The sequence below is a fragment of the Lissotriton vulgaris genome, chromosome 2_1, assembly GCF_964263255.1.
Source record: "Lissotriton vulgaris chromosome 2_1, aLisVul1.2, whole genome shotgun sequence".
NCBI classification, from domain to species: domain Eukaryota; kingdom Metazoa; phylum Chordata; class Amphibia; order Caudata; family Salamandridae; genus Lissotriton; species Lissotriton vulgaris.
The window spans coordinates 658,706,212-658,724,537 of NC_141687.1; the positions used below are offsets into that span (position 1 = coordinate 658,706,212).

Consider the following 18,326-nt stretch of genomic DNA (forward strand, 5'->3'; position numbering starts at 1 on the left):
TCCATTGACTATAATTCATTGCTGTTTCCATGGAATAATTTTTGCTAAGTCTTCATTATTTCTCTAACTCATGCTGTATTATGTTTGGCAATCTTTTTTTTATTTACAGAGGTGTATTATGAAATGGCTTTTGGTGTGATGGGCATCTTTTCTGCATATCTGTGACTGTACTATCTGTGTGCAGTGTTTTGCATTCATTTGCAGAGCTTTCTTATGATATGGTTCCTCATGGTTTACATGAAATTTTGTATATGCTATGAAATTCACATGATGAGTATGGTGTTGAAACATAAAAGCAACTGTCTTTGTGGGAAGTAGTAATCTGTTATGTGAATGTTATTGTTTGTACAATGTGAGCCTCTCCTTCAGACTGTATATAGTTTGAATAGCAGATTGTAGTGGTGAACCCAGAAAATGGATCTCTAAAAATCAATTATAAAGTTTATCAATAGTTGTGATATCCAGAAAATCTAAAAACAAATTTTACAGTAAGATGTCTTTTTACAGCAGTAATTATTTAATGAAAAAAAAGAAACCGTGTTAATGTCTAGGCTCATAGTGTCAATTTGTTTTCAAACAAGAGGAAGGTGCTATCTTAATATATGTAGTTAATGAGTTAGAAAGTATAAAAATGTATGTAGTTTAAAAATTAGTAAAGATACTTTTAAGTTATCGATTTATGAAAAAGATATAATTTAGTCTTTATATTTTTTTAAAAGGATACAGAAGAAAGAAAAAAAAAAGAAAAATGTAGAATTATTCAGAAAAAAGTCAATTAAATTTTGAAATCACAAATGATCTACTGGAGGAATTACTAGATGGAGTTTTTGAGGAGGAAAATAATACTGAAAATGAGGACTTTATCGATAAAACATTGGACAGTGCCTATTTAGACATGATGGAAGGGGAAGAGGAGAGTTTGGAGGATGAGGGTGATCAATCTGAAGAAGTACCCGATGAAATAATGCTTCAAGTTCTTTTAGAATATGAACTTTTAAATAAATAAAATTATTTTGGATACTAAAGCATTCTTGAAGACCGTTTTCTTGTACTATTTGTCGTTGATTTGCTTTATGAGAGTGACAATATATGTTCTCATGAAGTGTATGAGATTATAGTAAAAAAAAATAAAAGCACTAGGATCACCGACAGTTCTTGAAAAACAGTGTACTGTTTGTATGCTTTAAAAATTAGAATCAGAAAATACGTCTATAATGTTGACACAGCTATGGACTGCCATAAATTTAGAACCAACATTCACTGTAGGATTTCCTACTCTGTTCAGAGACTGTTTCTTTGTCTTTATTCTACTTATAAAATGAACCTGTGGTTATAATTTGCATGTTATATGCTAGTAGCAAACTATAATATTTGTTATGTTTGTTCTTTACAGATTGTCATTTTCATCAGAAACATAAATTAGTATGCCGACCAGAAATGAAAAAAGAAAGCTTTATAAACGGACATACCATTTGAAGTGGAAAGAATTAGAAGAATTATCAAAGCAACAAAGGACGGATAAAAAGAAGAGTGCTCCTGGTAAGAAAACCAAGGATTTTTTAAAAAGATTATGTCAAAGGAATAATGCAAAGGATAATCTTCAAAAGGAAAAACAGTTATCAGTATCTACAAGGAGTAATGCTAGAAAAAAGCAAAATGTTTCTCAAATCAGCAGAGAGGAAAACATCTACAGTAAAAGACGTACGAATCAGTTTACGGAAATCAGGAAGCGTATGTTTTATAACAGAGTAGTTTCGAATTTATTAAAAAAAGAAAGAGTTTCCAAAAGAAAATCTGCTTTTTATAAGAAGAAAAAACATATAGAGGATGTTGTTGAGCACGCGTTTGAGACAAAAAGAAAATTATTTATTTTAGTAATTAATAGAATAAATACACTAAATAAGGCAATCAGAGTTTTAAAAGCTAAGAGTAAATGGAAGAGACACATAAATAGAAGTAATTTTTGTAAAGTGTTTTCTGGGAAATGGATGCATACGTCAACTTCTGAGCCATTTTTTAATGAAGAGAGTTACTTTCAAAGTAACGATTTGTTGCATGCAGTTGACACCAGTGGTCGAGCATATGAGGTGAAGGATGGTTGTGCTATTGAGAAAGAGAAAATTGTGGTTAGAAATGCAGAAGAGGTGATAGCTGGAGAAGTTTTAGAGGGACGTCCTAATGTTCCTGTTTACAGTTGGAATTGTAGTAGCATTTGCAGTGTACAACAGGATTCAATTGATTTCTTTCGCAATTTCTTACATAAGTACACTAAAGAAAGTCTTTAAAAAAAAATTGTAACGTTGCAAGAATTAGACCATTGCAGAGTGCGAGAAAAAATAGGTCTGCAATGCCTTTCTCTGGCTTGTCTTTCTAAAAAAAATGCCAGAGTGCGTGTCATCACTTCAGCATGTTAGCAGTGCATCATACGAAAATGAGAAAATTAGTGAGAAAGTTGTATTATGCAAAAAGTCCAGCACTTAAACTTAAACAGTTAAATAGTGCATGGATGTGAATTAGATGTTAAGAAGGTTTGTGCAGAAATTGAGGTAAGTTATTTTGGTCCAGATGAAGACAATGCAGAAACTGATATAGTCATAGAAGGAAATGTGTTAGAAAATGTTGGAAATTTTAATACTGAAAATTTTGAACAGGAAATAACAAAGTTTAAGGTCATTGCAGGTGAAAAACCAAATTTTCCTTGTGTGTGTTGTCGAAGCATTCATTACAAAAGTCAAACTAGGTTAGTTGATTTATATTTAAAAAGTGAAGATGAAAATAATAGTCAGTGGAAAGATTTTGCTACTTATTTGTTGGTAGAAAACTATTTTGATTTGGGTTTTGAGCAACGTATTTGTAAGTATTGTTATAATAAACTAAATGAAAATAGAATGCCTGCTAGAGCTGTACATAATAATCTTGAGTTGATAAATATTCCATCGGAACTGATGGATTTAAATACTTATGAGACTATTCTGATTCAATGTGTACATCCTTTTCAGGCTATTGTTCGTATGGAGCCTAAGACTAGCAAATTAAATCCTTCAGATTTACAAAGAGGATTAAAGGGTAGAGTTGTATATTTGCCACTTGATTTAAAAAAAAAAATATGGAAACAATTGGTGTTGAAAATGTAGAAGAGGAACCTCTAGTTATTCTAGTTAATGGTGTGCCTACAAAGAGTAAGAAAATCTGGCAAGATTTAGTGGATGTTAGAAAAGCCAAAAAGGCAACGTTGTATTTAGTCAAAAACAATAAATATTATAAAAATGTATACTTAGAAGAAGAAGAAGTAAGTGAAGAAGAGGACAATGATTTGTTTAGTGGACAAATTGAAAAAGTTGACTTATCCAGAAGAGAAGAAATTTATGAGCATTACTGTGTTCATCCACTGCATTCCAAAGAAGCAATAGGGAATGCTATTGAATTATTTTAGATGAAAAAAGCAAGAGGAAATCCTATTAGTGTATGGGAAGAAAGTTTGGAAGGTCGTTGTTTCCCACAGTTATTCCCTACAGGTGAAGGTACACGATATGATGATCGACCTATGCAGATTCCTGCATCTGAGTACCGGACAACAAGATTATATGCAGAAGATCCAAGGTTTAACCAATGCATTCCATATTTGTTTCATCTTCTGTTTGAGAGTGACTTATCTGGTCTTTCTTATGCAGTAAACCATATCTTAAAAAGTGGAGTGCGTTTCAGCAAAGGAATTTATGGATAAAGTGCAACAGAAAGATAGTGTTTTGGATTCACACCTAATTATTTTAATGGCTTGTCAGCGTGGTACTAATGAGTATTGGTACCGTCGTCATGGAGATTTGAAATGCATGCTTAGAAACTTAGGAGCACCTACATGGTTTTTAACTCTAAGCTGTGCAGAGTATGCTTGGGAAGATTTACTTGAATTTCTTCAGGAGGCGAATGCAAACATGGAAAATATAAACTACAAGACACCTGGAGAACTGTGTTCGTTGGATCCGGTTAATGTTTACAGATATTTTAATCATAGATTTAAAGCTATGATGTCTTTTATTACAAACAAGAAAAATCCACCTCTTGGTGAAGTACTGGATTTCTTTTGGAGAAAAGAATATCAAGCAAGAGGTGCTCCTCATATTCATATGCTGTTATGGATCAAGGATGCTCCTAAATTTGGAACAGACTCGGATGTGACTGTACTGTCTTTTATTGAACAATATGCCACTTGTGACATACCTAATAGTGCAACTGATAAGGACTTGAGAGGAAAAGTGTTACGCTTTCAAAGTCATCGTTGTGGAAAATATTGTCGGCGAAAATTCAAATCAAAGACTAAATTCTACACCAAATGTCATTTTGGATTTGCACGACCGGTACTTTCAAAAGGAAGAGTCAACAATTTTATGTCATCTTTGCGACATAACATCAGAGGAAGGTCACCTAAAAATACGTACAATTTAAGAAGAGGTGAAGAGTCCAAATACATAAATGACTATAACCCAGTCATTTTGTCCATGTGGAATGCTAACATGGACATAGAATATGTTGCAGACAACTCTATTGCTGTGGCTCGATATGTAACGTCTTACATCACGAAATCTGAAAAGACGGAACTGAAGGAGATGTGGGAAGACATTTCTCATGAAAAGAGCCTAAGCAAGAAATTGTATACGTACAGTTTAAAGATGTTGTCTCATCGAGAAATTGGAGCATATGAATGTTGTGATCGCTTATCATCAGCAAGTCTTTATGCAAAATCAAGAACTATCCTGTGGGTGAGTTTGGGTCTTGCAGAAACACGAAACCGTGTTCTGAAAACTGTGCAAGAAATTGAATATTTAGCACAGAAAGAACCAAACAGTACAGACATTCTGAAAACAAATATGTTGGATACATACCATCCAAATAGAAGTACTCTGCTTGAAAACATTTGTCTGTATGAAATACTTCAAAACTACAGTTTTAAAAGGAATATTACAGAGAATATTGAAAAATGTGTACACGCTGTAATTGGACATGAAGGATGTCTGGTGAAACAAAGAAAAGGACACTTGATTAATCACCGAAAACTGAGTTGCGAAACACCTGACAAAAGAGAATTTTACTATTTAGCTCTTTAAACCATGGCGTACAGAAGAGGAATTACTTGGTGACTTTGATAGTTATGAAGATTCATTTAACGCATCTAAAAGTAGTATCGATGTCCTGTTTTCAGTAATTATCTCCAAATGTTGAATGACGAAATAGAGCAAGAAGCAACAATTGCAGCGGAGATTGCTAGAGACAGTTCACAAGGTAGTCAAAGTTCGGCTTCGTTAAGTCAAGATCCACTGGGACAACCAATTATCCAAAATGAAGCAGCCACTGCCATGGATGAGGTGGAAAGAGCAATACAGCAAGGTCAAGAGGAAGTAATGAACTTAGAATAATTGGAGAAGCAACTTAATCTTGAGCAAAGACAGATATATGATGAAGTGACAGAGCACATTGAGCATGGCTTTCGTCATGAGAAAAAAGAATGCTCATGTATGTCATTTGAAGCTATTCGACTATATGTAAGTGGAGAAGCTGGAACTGGTAAAAGTTTCCTAATTAAAGGAATTACTACATATCTACAGCAAATAACTCAGTCAACACTGTCTTGTGTTGTTACTGCTCCAACTGGATTGGCTATGTAACAAAAAGGAGTTTGGCCCACGCGGACAGAAGTGGGGTAAGGGCCCAATTAACTTTGCAAAAAAGAAGGTAACCCACACTTCTAATGGTTTAACACCATTCTGTTTACGGTGAACAGATAAACAAAACTTAATATGTTTATCAAGGCGATTATTTGCGCCGTTTTTATTTTTCAAATTTTGTAGAAAAATTGTATATGTGTACAGAGAAATCACACTGCCATTTACATAGTAACCAACCAAATTTAGCTACATAAATCATGAATTTACAAACATAAACAATATGAAAAACAGTGCATGAAAAGTTTTATATATACAACAAAGTGAACATGTATCATGAACGTGGGGAGGGAAAGATGTCAAAATATTTTTCAATAACATCAACAAACGCAATTAAGCAAACTTTTTCAAACCATAAAGCAATTATTGCCCAAGGAGCAGCCTTTCAATGAATCTGCATGAACAACAAAATAACCTCTCGGAAACAATGTTTGTAAGGTTATAGATTCCCAAGTGTTTTAGCGTATTTCCAAACTTAGGACGTAATCCTGTTCGCCTACGCGTTTCGAGTTTGCAGGGTATCTTCACAAACTCTCTTCAGGGCCAAATGAATTCTTTCCCCTGTTTCTCAACCTATTAGTGAAAACACAAATAATTGCGGACACTCATTATAAATTGCTCTCCTACGCCCACTCGTACCCTCTCCTATGTACAACTAAAATTAGAGAAACATACCTCAGGGGACTTGAGGTAAGATCCGTATGTCCGGAATGTAACGACAGGATTTTTCGAGTCTGTGCGTTTTCTAAAAAGACACAAGTAGTTGTGTCAGAAATTGTGCTATTGGTGATTATTTGCCAGCTCATTAAGACCATGGGAGCAACCAAACAGTTCCTACCTGGATACGTAATTCGGGAGGAATCAAGTGGATTCTTCAATTCTATGGTCAGTGTTTGGCGTTAGTTCGATTCGCAACCTTTTAGTCGAGGGAGGGTCCAGCAGCGGACCGGTGTCCCTTAACTGATCCTTATCTTTGTCTGTAAGTGAGAAAAGAAGGACCGGGCGCCCTTGTTTAGAAACACACCCGTTCGGTAGTCTATGGGTTGCGCGGCTCGTCTTTTGACAGCACGTACCTGCTAATGTGTCAGCATGTTCCACTTCCTCATTCCATCGGTTAGTGTGAGCGGCATACAGCTCCAACAGTCTCTCTAAGAGGCTCGCTGTTATGTAGCCAATCACGGGAGGAAGATTTTGAAAACCATCCGTGGTGCATTGTGGGACCTGTAGTTGAATTGCCTGTGAGTGAACTTCAAAGTCTAGAAATTTCACTCATTGAGTTAAGGCCCGTATTGATGGTGTCAAAGCGGAGTATCAGGTACGCCTCTTTGCGCAGGAGTGCTTGCTCTATATTGGGCGATCTATGTTGTGGATCTAATCCAGACAAGACCGTCCATTTGAAGTCCGTTTCTTTGTGGCTGGCAGCTAGAAAATGCTCCACCATTGGGGCATTCTGGACTTTTTTCTTAAGTCTCGAGCGGTGTTGCGTTATTCTGACATTTACTTGTTGGCAAGTTTTACCTATATACAATTTGTTGCACGCACACAAAATCCCGTAGATTACGTTCTTACTCTTACAGTTTGTGTGTAAACTGTGTCTCCATTTGATGCCATTGTGGCAGAATTCATCTCCTTCTACAACATTATGGCAGGCCACACAAGTACCACATTTGTGGTGGCCTGTCACCGGTTTCAGGTTCCATTTGGAAATGAGGTCACTCTTAGGTTTGTGTAAAGAGCTGTCAGCTCTGATTTGTTGTCCGACGCTTGGATTTTTCCTCATTGCAAAAATGGGTTTTTGCAAAGGGAATTCCATCCCCTCCAATAAATGCCAATTGCGTAAGATGATTTGGCGAAATTGGTTTGTGTGCGCCCCATAGGTAGTCACACAGACCAGTTTCTCCAATTCTTTTTTCTCCTTGATTGTTAGTAATTCTTCTCTGGGAGTGTATCGTGCTCTTTTCTTAGAGTGTTTTAAGAGTTTGTGGGGATATCCCCTTTTGGTAAGTTCTTGGCAGAAGTTGTCCGCATGAGTATCAAACTCCTCAAGTTCAGAGCAATTGCGTCTGATACACAATAGTTGGCCATAAGGGAGATTCTGTTTTAAACACTGTGGATGGGCACTCTTGTAGTGTAAAATGGTGTTTTTGTCTGTTGCCTTTTTAAACAGAGTAGTGGTTAACCTATTTCCCTGAGTGCAGACGGCCACATCAAGAAACGTAATCTTTTGATTACTATGGTTGATGGAAAATTTGATGTCGGGGTGTCTTGAGTTAAGCCATTCATGAAAGGCTATGAGCTCTGTCTGGCTCCCCTGCCACAGGAGCCAGACATCGTCAATATACCTCAACCATTGTATGATGTTTGTGCTGTAGGGGTTGTCTTTATGAATGAACCTTTCCTCGTATTGGGACATGTACAACACAGCCATTTCTGGTGCGTACGGACATCCCATGGCTGTGCCTTTGATTTGAATGAAGAATTCATTTTCAAATTTAAAATAGTTAGTTTTCAGAGTAATGTGGGCCAGAGCTAAGATAAAGGAAGTTGGGACTCTATGTGGTCTTACACGTTGTTCTAAATACAATTCCATCACCTCAAGAGCTTCATCTTGAGGGATTTGAGTATATAATGAAGTGACGTCTAACGTCACCATCAATTGTGTATCAGAGTCGAAGGTCATGTCTTGGATTTTATTGATGAAGTCAATAGTATCTCTCAGATACGATTTGACTTCAGGCAAGAACGGCTTCAAGAAAAAGTCTATATATTTTGACGCAGGCTCCAGGGCTGAGTCACAGCCGGAGACGATTGGTCTCCCTGGTGGTGTAGTGCTGTTTTTATGCACCTTTGGTAGGAAGTAAAGGACTGGTGTTCTGGGGGACTTTTTGTTTAGAAATTCATGCAGCACATAATATTAAAGTTATTACTTTACATCGTTTACTGATGCTGCCAGTTGAACATGAAAATAAATTACAATATCACAAGCTATCTGGAGAAACTTGTTTTGAAGTTTCTAGAGTCCTTAAAAAAATGAAACTTCTCATTATTGATGAGGTAAGCATGGTATCCAATTTAATGCTTGCTTTTATGCATTTAAGAATGCAACAGATACTTAAGACAGAGTATGATGTGTTATTTGGAGGAAAACATGTCATAGTTTTTGGAGACCTACTGCAGCTAACTCCTGTGAAAGAACAACCTGTATTTGAAACTGTTACGCATGAAGAGACCAGAAAGTGCCTGGGCAGTATTGGAAATGTTAATATATGGTCACATTTCAAATATACTGAACTGATTCAAAATATGCGACAGGCAAAGGATACTAAATATGGAAATATTCTTCAAGATATAAGGATTGGAAAACTAACTGAAGATGCGAAAGAAACTCTACGAACACGATTACTTTCGAAGCTGTTTCCTAATGAAGATAATGTTAGTAAAGGGGTAGCAGATAAGTCAGTCATATGCTTGATGCCAACTCTCAAAGAATGTTCGGTTTTCAATGAAAAAATGTTGAAGTTAGAAAATCAAGAAATTAAGAAACTGGAAGCTAAAGATAGAATAGAGCATGAAGGTAGTACTATTGTTTTGTCTGAAAAGTTGAAGTTAAAATTGGATTCACTTCAGAAATCTATATCTAAAACTGCTGGCTTAGAAAAAAATCGTTATGTATGTTTAAATTGTCGGATTAGTTTACGGAGAAATTTAAATGTAGAAAGAGGTTTGGTAAATGGAGCAATGGGTAATGTTGTTGGTTTTGTCAATTACTCAAATAGAGATGAGATTGAATTTTTAAGAATCAAATTTGATGGAATTGAGGAAGTTCAACAATTCAGTCGCTGTTCAACTCGTTTTTTACTTGTGAAAGACTTATATGTCCGTCGGAAGCAATTTCCAATTTGTTTGGCATATGCAGTGACTATTCACAGATCTCAAGGTTTAAGTGTAGATTGTGCTTTGGTAAATATTGGAAGCACTGTATTCAAAGAGGGTATGGCGTATGTTGCTTTATCTCGAGTTAGAACTTTATGTGGACTTTATCTAATTGATTTTGATGAGACAAAGATTAGTGCAGATTTAAATTGTGTGAAGGAGTATAATAAGTTAAGAAGAAAATATGCTACAAGTTTACCTCAATATCCTTTAATTAAAAAGTGTATTGTTGGTCAGAAAAGGAGAAATGAGGAAAAATGTACCAAAATAGTAGAGAAACGAAGAAAAAAAGATGTAGCTGTCATTGGTAGCAGTAAGAAAAAGGTTAGTATTGAAGAGATTGTTGGATTTAAGTTTGAAAACAGGTCTGGTGTCAACTGCTAGGCAAATGTAGTAGTTAATGTTTTTTTTCTAAAAATATTTCAGCAACAGATTGTACAAAATCGGGAGCAAACATTTTGTTGTTCGTTAAATTCTGTATTTGAAAAATGTAGCAGTGGTAATAGTGAAGTAGCAAGTGTTTCCGAACTAAGGAATGTTTTAGACATATGTGCAGGACTAAATCAATTTTCTCAGAATATTCAGCAAGATTGTCAGGAATTTATTATGTATATGCTTACAGTTTTGGAAGATGAAGGTGTAGATATTGATAGTCTTTTTGGCCTTTCTTATAAATGGGAACATAATTGTGATAATTGTTCATTTTCAAGTAGTACTAATATACACACTGAAAGATTTATATATTTAACATTTCCAGACTGTAAAGAAGTATCCTTTAATAAACTAGTTAAAGATGCGCATCAGACTATGGTCTGCTCTCAATGTAACTCTTTAATGTTATCAACATTATTTATCCACAGAAATGGACAATATGTAATTTTAATGTTTCAACGATGCAGAGCTGATGGGAGTAAATTGTCAACTTTAATTAAAAAATTTGTGGCTTCTCAAGTATCTATTTCTAGAAGAACATTTGTAACTGTAGCCATTATTTTTCATGAAGGGCCTTCAACATCCTCAGGACATTACACGGCTTATTTGAAGTCTCCAACAGGCTGGACGCTCTGCAATGATAGTCAATTGACTTTTAAGAAACGTTTGCCTTGTGACTTAACTAATTCTTATCTGCTATTTTTGCAACCCAAATTTCAGTAAAATTACTTGGTATAGGAAGATTAATACGGTAAAGATATGAAACTCTGTTGTTTAGAAATATCATGTGACTGTGGGTGTGCAAATCTAGAAATGAAATTTGTATTTGGCATAGTGATAGCATCAGGTACAAGTTTACCTAATGTTTGATGGTACAGAACACGTTAGAGTTTTTACTCGAAAGGTTCAGAAAAGAATGGATAAGACTACGATTAAGTAATTTGAGAAAATAGCTACTCATGCGGAAAAATATGAGACAACAAAATGTGTACTTGAGATAAATGTTTTTAGAACATATTTGGACGGAAGTTTGTTGAGAGGTATTTAAAAAATAACGAGTTAACTTGTACTATTTGGCCACGCGGAAAGGTATGAGAGAAGAAAACGTGTACTTAAGATAAATGTTTTAAGAACATACTTGCACGGATCTTTGTTGAGACGTATTTAAAAATAAGTGGTATGGTTTAATTAGTTTGTAACTGTGGAAGATGTACTGTGCTTACTCAAGAAATTGCTAATTAGAGAAAAACATGTAAGACCTGTTTTTTTCAGGTATTTATATTATGTATAGAGATCTTGTACGGGTTTTTTTAAACACAATCATTTAGATTGTGTTTTTTTCCCCGCTGTTACATGATGATTACTATTGAAATCACTGTTTATAGTGAAAATCAATATATTCTGAGGACAGCAAAAATAAACCATGTAATATGTTGTTTAAGTTATTTTGTTACATTGGATTTAGAAATATGTATTATAACAGATTTTTTTATTGTCTTCCACAGATATTACATTTATAAGGTAAGTACAACTAATAACATCCAAGAGTTTCCTCTGCCTCTCGCTTATCCTTATTCTTTTCATCCCCTTCCTTTGTCAGTACTGTTCAGTCATGCTTATTTCGTTTAACTCATCCACATTTTGCGTTGTTTAATTTTCTCTCCTGTTTCTCTAACATCTTTTCTGTCACTATTTTATTCAGTCTATCTATCTCTTCAGTTTGTTTCTTCCGTTGTCTCATGGTGACTCACCTTTATTGACCTTGTATCACCTTTGTTTCTAGAATCTTAATTAGTTTGTCTTACCGTACCTTAATATTTGTTCCCTTACTCTGCTTTCATTAATTATGCTCAATTCTTAAACTTAAATCTAAAGGGCCTCATTTATGAAAGCCTTGCGCCACCGATGCGCCACTTTTTCCCATGTTAAAAGTGACGCATGGGCGGCGCAAGGCCTTCATAAATAAGGCCCATAGTTTACTTCCCTTACCCTACTTCATTTCTATTTATCTGTCTCTTACAGTCCTTGTCTATTTCTACTCCGTTCATCTTCAGTTAGTCACCCTTTTTCACTCTGTTTCTCTTACTGTTTTTCCTTTATTTTATCTATCTCCTTAAGACATTCCTGTACTCTTAGTCTGTTTCTTTAAGAGACTGTTTATTTCGTGTACTATCACTGATCATACTCTCATTTTTTGTCTCACTTTACTTTCGTTTAGACAGTCATTCTTTCAGTGCTATTATCTCTTTCAATTAATTATCTTACTCATTGATGTATATACTACACATTCTGTCTGTCTCTTACTCTCCCTCAGTCTTTTTTTCTTTTACTTTCTGTTTCATTCACTCCTACTTTGTTTTGTTTTATGAAATGTAGATTATAACCTTATTTTTACTTTTCTTCCACAGATACTATGTTTTTTAAAGACATTTAGTTTTACTTTGTTACTATTTCTTAGGTAAGTATAAAAAATAAAGAAACTTTTCCATCACTGTGTTATTTCTTTGTCTATCCTGGTCATACCAGTGTCATGTTTTATGTAAGTGCTTCCATGCAGGATTGGGTGCACTGTCATAAGGAGCGCCTTAAAATGATTTTATGAAATCAGCGACATTTCACTGAGTCAGTTCACCAACGCTGATATATGAAAACATTGGAGGTAAATGATGTTAAATGTTAAATGGTGTTGTTTCCAGGGCTTTAAGAGGTGTTAAAAAAATGGGGGGGTCTCTTCAAAGGGAGTGTTGGATGTAATTCAGAGGGCAGTTTAAGACACATAGGCTAAAAATCTGCACTTAGCATAGTGTTGCGCCTGACTGGTGTTATGTTGTTTCTGTCATTCTATGCAGATTTATAATATAGCAAGTATTTTCACGCGAAAAGAAGCCATAACTATTGGCTTTGTCAATGGTTGCTAATTTCTTAAAATAAAAAAGCAGCAACCATAGCATTGTTGAATATAATATTGTAAATACTTATGTTCAAGAATGATGAGAGAGTAGAAGAACGTTAACCTGATCTTTTAAACTTATTTCACAGGCTTCCTTAAAGGAAGTGTTCAATATCATTGTAGTGTGGGCGTTTTACTTTTTTATACCTAACACAATCCCTTCTGTACGCTGTAGCAGGAGAAACGCTACATACTTGAACATCCTTGAGTGCCCCATTTTCATTCAGTAAGTGGCGATGAGCCCGATACAGAACTTCAATGGGCGGGAGGTGCTGCTCCTGTGCTCCTGGAGGAGTGCCAGGATGCTCCAGCAGTGGGAGTGAAGCCTCTCAGAGGGGAGCAGCGCTGCTCCTTGTGATGGCCACAATTACAGATAGCAGGGTAGAGATGTCGGTAGAATTTAAGGACGGTTAGTCACTCTAGAGTGTGCGCGGCTCCCCTGGCACCTCATTACGGTGCACAGGGGAGCCGCGGTGAGCAGTTTGAGAATCAGAGACTTAGGAGATAAACGTTCATAATAGCAAAGCTCCTAAGTTATAAAAATCGCCGCTGCTCGGCGTTTAAAATATCGACCCTATCAGCGGAATTTTCCGCGGTGTTAGTCCGTTAATATCAATGTGAACACATATGTGATAGTAAATTCTGTAACAGCCGGTGGTACTTAACATTACCGCGTGAAAACAAACGTTGTTTTCACGCAGTAATGTGTGCCTTGTAATTAGGGGACGGGGTGGATTCAGTTTTATTTTCCACACCCCATGTTAACGCTGCCGAATGCTTCATTAGAGCAGGCTTTAGCAGTCCTACGATAAACAAGTTTATTCCACCTCTTTTTCTCGAAACACCTCTTTTCGTGATAGGGTGTTTTCCCCTCCAACCACATTTTGCATGTGCTTTGATGTACGCCCACTTTGCATGTCATTAACTTACTGTGCGGCACATATGCAAAGTGGTCTTATGGCAGGCGTTGTAATGCCGTTTTCAATAAGGTGCTGGGGAATATTTTTAAGTATAGGCAAAACATTAACGCTGCTTTTATCGGCAGAAAACTGCAGATATAGCGGCGATAACGGCCTTGATAATATGCTCTATGAATTGCAATCGAACCTAATATTAGATATAAAGAGAACTAACATAGGTTTCGGTTGCAATTCGTAGAACATACTATGAAGGCCATTATCGTCGTTTTATCGGCAGTGTCCTGTCGATGAAACCGATGATAATGTATTAGGTCTCCTTCATAATATGCCCCAAATATCGTCGCTTTTTTGCATAATTGTCCTGAAAAAAAGCGTTGATACTTCAGTTTGTGAATAGAGCTCTTTTTGGTACAATGAGTTAGTTCTGAAAATAACTTTTTTTTTTTTTTTGACAAGTTTTATATTGTCTTTGATTTTTAAAACTGGAACCGAAATTTTGAACTGTAAAACTGTGAAACAGGATCAAAATGAAATGAAAAAAATGATCTTTTGTCGGAGCATTGATGATTATCAATTTTTATTTTAATAAGAGTGAGGCTCTGCTCTCCGTACAGAAGAATTTCTCCACACAAGTTGCATTTCATATGCACCTTTGACAAATATGGTCTCAAGTCCATCTGTGCACTGGATGGAGATGCAGGTCATCCACCAGAAGATGTGCTGGCCACAGCTGATGGTAGTTGCGTGGCCAGAGCTCTTGTCGATGCCCGTGCAAATTGCACAGGGTGCACTTGTCTCACATGTCTCATCATCGTATGTATTGAAAACAAATACTTTTTCGAAGGATTTCCTCTTGAAAGAACTACGTCACATATTGTGCAAGTAACTTTGGGCGCATTCACCTTTTTTTGTTCTTTAGGAAAAGTAAAAAATTGCCAGATGAAAGATTCCTTCTTCTTTGTTAAAGGTAGCCGATAATTTTCTTCAGATTCTGAAGATGAATTCTGTGCGGCAGCCATTTCACCAAAGTCTTCGAAAAGATGTAAAACGTTCTTCTCTCTTGAGAGTAAAGAAGATAGTGAGGGAAGTGGGTGGGGTCCGAGAAAATTGCAGAACAGAAACTACTAAGAACCAATTGGAAGTGTTGTTTTCGAGTCACATGACTTGACATGCGCGCATTAGGACGTGTACGCGGTGACAGTACTCAGTCACGTACGTCATTTGGAAGTATCGGTCTAATTTACTGAAGTTTCAAAACGTGAAAAGGAGGAAAGGTAGACACTCCCTGATCTTGTACACTGTCTCAGGGGGCTCCAAGAAGAATATTGCTAAAGTATAAAACCTTTTTTTATTATTAAAAAAATAGCGGAGTGCGCGCACCCGGTCGCGCACAAAAGTCTAGAAAGGCGATCTCCTCCATTTACTGACAAATTTCAAAACGTTAAAAAGAAGGCAAGGTACAGTGTCCTTGACCTACTATAACTTCTCTGGGGGTCTATGAAGAAACTCGATGGATCGAAACTGCAATGTTTTCCCGAAATATATAGCGCGGTGCGCGCACCCGGTCGCGCACGAAAGTTTACAAAGGCGATCTCCTTCAAATACTGACAAATTTCAAAACGTTCAAAATAAGGCAAGGTAGACACTCCCTAATCCACTAGAGCTTTACAAGGAGTCCCTAAACAACTCTGGCAGTCAACAAAAATGTTTTTTTCCGAGAAAAACATTTACTGAAATTCATTGATAAAAGTATACGTTGTAATCACGATATAATTACTGATTAGCATTTTAAAAACCTATGAAATTCACAGAAAAAACCATAGGTTTTAAACCCGTTATAGTTAGGAAGTAGCATTCAAAAAACCTATGAAATTTACTGAAAAAACCATAGGTTTTACACACGTTATAGTTAGGAAATAGCATTTACAAAACCTATGAAATTCACTGAAAAAAACCAAAGGTTTGACACATGTTATAGTTAGCTGGACATTTCACTCATATAAAACCAATGAAATTCCCCGTTATAGTTACTTCAGCTAACTATAACTCACGCGCCCGCAATGCACTGCTGATGATGTCACATATTACATCACTCATGAGATGGTCAGTAACATCACTCATGACATCACTAATGATATCTCAAATGACATCACTGATGACATCATCCGTGTGAAAGACTGGCAGACCTCCTCTCACCATAATATAACATTTGATACACACATTCAAAAATAGAAACTAAAATGTTCAAAGCATGAGTGATGTAATATGTGACGTCATCAGCAGTGCATTGCGGGCGCACGACTTATAGTTAGCTGAAGTAACTATAACGGGGGAATTTCATTGGTTTTATATGAGTGAAATGTCCAGCTAACTATAACATGTGTCAAACCTATGGTTTTTTCAGTGAATTTCATAGGTTTTGTAAATGCTATTTCCTAACTATAACGTGTGTAAAACCTATGGTTTTTTCAGTAAATATATATAGATATATGATGAATGACTTATTGCATCATTATTTTGGTTACATTTTTAGTCTGTACCTTGACTGAATTCTTTTCATGACTTTTGGATCAGGGAAACCATAGTACAGATCCATGCCTCTTGCTCTCTGTATCAACTTAAATGATTTGTTCATTTTTCAACCGTTTATGAAAGCCCTACTTTAAAGCTGTTATTTTATCAAGCACAAGGTAGCAGGGTTTGTTGAAATTGATAGGACAGACCTCAAAATGAGTTTCTGGTTGGAATCATCTGCAGCTCTTACTTTAGACATTATGATAATGCCTGATACTGGATGAATTTCGGAAGACTACCATCAATTAGAGACCTGATGGTGTTGTTATTCCTGAGAGGGTATGATGGCACAGCTTTAAGTTTCTGAGGTTGACTGTTTTGCTTGAGATGTGTGAGAGAGGTCTAAGAAGTGGACTCCAAGGGTCAGTTGGCTGACCTCCTGTTAAGCTGATGGGGCACAGAAGTTGAAAGAAGCCCGCTTTCCTGAAGAGCCCAGCTAATCAGTTCCAAATGGATCTGCCTGGGACCTTGCTGGTGGCTTCAGCTGAAGTGGAAGTGAGTACTGACCACCAAGTGCTGTCTCTAAACTCCTTGGGTCCTTAAATAAGTGTCAAAGTGTACTCTTTCTGCCTAACCCTAAAATCTGGGACTTAGAAACTTTTTGAAGGATGTTTGCCTGGAGAGCTGACAGAAGACCGCAACCAATCTTCCAAGTCAATCTAACGAAGGTGAGTTGCCACTGGGCCAAAGATTCAGGTTGCTCCCCCTCAGACTTTTTCTGCAAAAGCAGATCTGTTTCAGCCTGAACGTTGCAGAGAAGACATCTGGCCTCATGGAGCCCTGTTTGGCTTCAGATTGCAGCTTTGCCCCTCTGGAGGAATCTGAGCCCCAAAAAAAACGTGAATAAGTGCAAAGGTAGAAATCTTCTTCGGGCGAAGACCCCAAATGCATCTGTCTAGTCAGGGACCTTCCTTGGACACAAAGTTTGAATTTGTCCTGATCTGAGCTTTCCCGCATAAGTCAGCAGCTTCACCAGGACTTCGTCCCATGACTAGCTGGCCTTTTGGAATCAATCTGAGCCACAGTCTTCTGCCTAGTCATGCAGAGGATTTGTGACTTCAATGTCAGAGACTAAATCAGAAGATAAACCCTCCAACTAGGACTAACTTGGTCTCTGTAAACGATCCGTGCTCCGTCGCATTTTGCATTAAACCTTACCCTTGTCCCGGTCTAGCGAGACCAATGGCCTGCTGTTGGGCGCTTTTCGTCACAATTTTTCTTCAGATAATGTTAAAAATTCATATCTCTGGTTTCCCTTATTGGATTTTTGTTGTTTTGGTGTCGTTTTGTTCATTAATATATCCTCATTTTATATATTGGAGTGAGTTTTTGTGGTGCTGTGTATTCTACTTATTAACAGTTTCAGTATTTCTTAATACTTTACACATTTTCTGAAGTTAAGCCGGTCTGCTCTCTGCTACAGCTATCAGGGCCGAGCTCATGTTTAAATTACTGAACCCTTTACTGGACCTAACCATGATAGTGACATTATTACTTGTGGTGGTCTACCACCCACTCTTACTAATAATCCACTTTCTCACAGTTTTCACTATGACATGCAGTGAACATGTCCACCTCTGGTGCACCATATCCACTAAAGAAATCTGCTTGCTTCCCCCCTACACTGCCTTCTTAACAGAATCTCCTCATGGTGCTCTGGCTTAGGCACTTATTTTTCGGATCTTCTTTGGGGCATGTTCTAACTCAATGTGACTTCATATGTCATCAGAGTCAATGGCTTAGACCTGTTAATAGTGTAATGCAGTTTTTTAGGAGAAAGGCTTAAATATGGGAAACAAG

The 18,326-nt window shown here is 36.7% G+C and overlaps 1 protein-coding gene across 2 annotated transcripts in view; it reads left to right on the forward strand.

Moving 5' to 3' along the window:
* ELP4 (elongator acetyltransferase complex subunit 4) overlaps positions 1–18,326 on the forward strand; it is a 1,390,950-nt gene that overhangs the window by 528,110 nt on the left and 844,514 nt on the right. The window lies entirely within an intron of this gene.